The sequence below is a fragment of the Dromiciops gliroides genome (assembly GCF_019393635.1).
Source record: "Dromiciops gliroides isolate mDroGli1 chromosome X unlocalized genomic scaffold, mDroGli1.pri SUPER_X_unloc_1, whole genome shotgun sequence".
Lineage (NCBI taxonomy): Eukaryota > Metazoa > Chordata > Mammalia > Microbiotheria > Microbiotheriidae > Dromiciops > Dromiciops gliroides.
Genome location: NW_025316797.1, coordinates 119,065 through 122,723, shown reverse-complemented (window position 1 = coordinate 122,723; position 3,659 = coordinate 119,065). Strand labels below are relative to the sequence as shown.

General features: G+C 38.7%; 1 pseudogene; it reads right to left on the bottom strand.

The window, feature by feature from the left end:
- Positions 1-1,865: 1,865 nt before the first annotated feature.
- Positions 1,866-2,242, bottom strand: LOC122734264 (annotated as a pseudogene).
- Between the last annotated feature and the right edge of the window lie 1,417 nt (positions 2,243-3,659).

Genomic DNA, 3,659 nt, shown 5'->3' with positions numbered 1-3,659 from the left:
TTCTTTCTCTCTGTTGTTGCTGGACTTTATTAGTAATATATAGAAAAGCTGATGATTTCTGTGGATTTATTTTGTATCCTGCAAACTTTGCTAAAGCTGTTATAATTTCATGTAGCTTTTTTAGCTGATTTTCTAGGATTTCCTAAATATAACATCATATCATCTGTAAAGAGTGATAGTTTTGTTTCCTCATTACCTACCCTAATTCCTTAAATTTTCTTCTCTTATTTTTATAGCTAACATTTCTAACATAGTATCAAAATAATAGAGATGATAATGGCCATCCTTGCTTCATCCCTGATTGTCTTGGGAAGGCTTCTAGTTTATGCCCATTACAGATAGTGTTGCTGGACGGTTTTAGATAAATATTACTTACATCATTTTAAGGTAAACCCTTTTTATTCCTATGCTCACTAGTGTTTTAGTAAGAATGAGTGCTGTGTTTGTCAAAGGCCTTTCTGATCTCTTGTCCCGGGAAAGGACAGACCCTGCAGGCCAGCACTGCCCAGAAATTGGCCATCGCCTGGCCGAATCCAGGACAGACCGAAGGGCCCACAAGTCCTCCTTCCAGGAACCAGGATCCAAACACTGGCAATCACTAGTGGACTGCTTTCGACAGCGTGTTGCTTTCATTATTGATGTGGTCAATCATGCTGATAGTTTCCTAATATTGAACTAGCCCTGCATTCCTGGTATAAATCCCACCTGGTCATAGTGTATTATCCTTGTGATGTATAGCTGTAAAATTTTTTGCTTACATTTTATTTAAACATTTTACATCAATTCAAATTAATTCTAATTATTCATAAGCTAGTCATTCATTAGTGAAATTGATCTATAATTTTCTTTTTCTGTTTTGGCTCTTCTTGGTTTGGGTATCAGCACCATATTTTCTCATAAAATTCTCATAAAATTCTCAATAAAAATTCTCATAAAAACTCTAACCCAAGTCTATACAATCCCTAGATAATTTCCAATTAAGCTATTCAAAGAAATACAAGGCTTTTGTGTTCACTCACCACACCTGGGACATCTGTTAGTTTCTCACACTGGGAAAACCAAGGAGAGCGAGCCAGAGAGAGAGTGTTCTGGAAGCAACTCCACCTCCCCTCAGTGAGTGTTCAATCTTCCCCCCCCAAAGGGGAGGTCCTTCAAAACTGCCTATGGAGAGGTTTCTCCTTCTGATCTCAATAGCATAGTAACTTCAGGGTGAGCCAGGTGTGGCCCCTCCCAAAATGAGTCACCTAAACTCCAATAATTTTTACCACAGCAAGTCACTTAACCTTCATTGCCCCACAAAAAAACAACTGAAACCAAAATAAAATAAAATAAAGTAGGGTTATTTAAATATTTTATTTTTTCTGCTAATCTTGGTAATTTATATTTTTGTAGATATTAATCCTTTTCATTCAGATTGTCAACTTTATTGGCATACAATTGGACAAATGGTTCCTAGTAGTTGTCTTAATTTCTTCTTCTTCTTTTTTTTTTTTTTAGTGAGGCAATTGGGGTTAAGTGACTTGCCCAGGGTCACACACCTAGTAAGTGTTAAGTGTCTGAGGCCAGATTTGAACTCAGGTACTCCTGACTCCAGGGCCGGTGCTCTATCCACTGCGCCACCTAGCTGACCTTAATTTCTTCTTAATTGGCAGTAAGTTCATTCCTTTTATTTCTTTTTAACTCCTTCCATTTTTAATTTTTAATTTTTTTGTTAAGAAAATTTTCATGGTTTTATTGTATAATGAGGCATTGGAACATCTGAACAAATCAAGATCTGGGCTGCACACATAGCTGCTGCTTTCTCCTTCGTTTCTTTGGGTTACCAGAGAGAAGGAAACAGCGTTGGGTGCCTTGGAAGATGAAGTTCAGTCGAAGTTGTGCAGCACTAGCCTGAACATGTCATTGGTGCACATCCAAGCATCATTGATGTTCTTTAATAGAAATATCTGGTGGAATCCCATGATGGGGTCTTCATTAGCCTTTAGCTGCCCTACCACCATGCTGAGTATATAGCTGTCAGGGTTGGGCTGGTGGTCCTGAGCTGTGATACTGTGCTGGATTTTCTGAAATGGAAATTCTCCACAGTGGCTGCTGTGCCTTGGAGTTGCTGCCTTTCCCATGTGAAGCAAGAGGCATCAATATATATTGCTCCTAATTGGGTTCTGTCATTATCAAATAACTGGTAGTATTGTTGCATTTCAAAGCTGTATCCAATCTGCTCCCAAATCGGCTTGTCTACCATTCCGGATCCTCACCTAGCAGCAGAAACTGTGTGACCTTGGATCAAGCCTCACTCTCTGGGCCTCAGTTTCCTCACCCTATCGGCTGGCAAAATGGCAGCGGCGGCAGCTTTGGCGGCAACAGAGCTCGGTCCTGGACCGACTGTCTCTCCCCCTCCACGCCCCCCCCCCCCGCCCCGCCCCGCCCCCCTACCCTCGCCCGCCCCGAGCCTGCTGCACTCTCTACTCCTTTCATTTCTGATGCTAGTAATTTAATTTTCTTCTTTTTTTTGGATCAAATTAACAAATGGTTTATCTGCCTTATTTTTTAAAAAATAAAACTAGATTTTAGTTTTATTTATTAATTTAAAATTTTTTTAATGTCTCCATTGATCTTCAGGACTTCCAATTTGATGTTTATTTGGGGATTTTTAATTTGTTCAGTTTCTAGTTTGGGGGAAATTTTGCTTGTTTGTTTTTGTTGCACTGCCCAATTCATGATCTGCTTTTTCTCTATTTTATTGATGTAAGCAGTTAGGTATATGAATATTTTCTCCTAGAACTACTTTTGCTATATTCCATAAATTTTGATATGTTGTCCTCATACTGTCATTTCTTTAATGAAATCATTGATTACCTCTAAGATTTCTTCTTTGACCACTTGTTTTTTTAGGATCAGATGATTTAATTTCCCGATGATTTTTAATCTCCCTCTTCCCTTTTCAAATTGTCCATTATTAAATGTAATTTGTTGTTGGATTATTGTCTGAAAAAGTATGTGCTTACTACTTCTGCTTGTCTGCATCTGGTTGTACGATTTTTATGCTGAATACATCTGTCAATTTTCTTGTTGGTCCCATTCAGTTTTCTCCAGGGATCTATCTTTTATAAATTTTCAAGAATTTTATTATTTCATTTACCTTCTTTCTTGTTTACTTTTTGGTTAGATTTATCTGTTTCTGAGAGAAAAGATTAAGTCTCCCCCAATAGTTTTATTATCTAGTTCATCCTGTAACTCATTCAACTTCTTCAAAAATTTAGATGCTGTACCATTTGGTACTGTTTGGGACAAACTGCTTCAGTTTACCCAAATACTCGAGGAGACCACCAAGTCAAGCAGACACAGGTTTATTACATCCTCATGAGGATGGGCAAAACCCAATTACACATTGAAGTCTTGCAAAGATAGGCCCAATCCTCTAGTTTTTATAGTAATCTTGAAAAGGACTGTTGCCATGTACACCTAGGGTGGATGAGCTCACAATCTAACATCCAATCCTGTCTCACCCAAGGTACGTGCCCAGCTCGTGATCATGTATGGAGACATGTCCAAGAACAAAGGGGAGAAGGGGAAGGGGTACAAGTCTGAGGAATGTCAAGGAAAGAGGGAGGCAGAAATCACTCCTTAATCTGACTGCAAATTAATCCATGACAGGGACT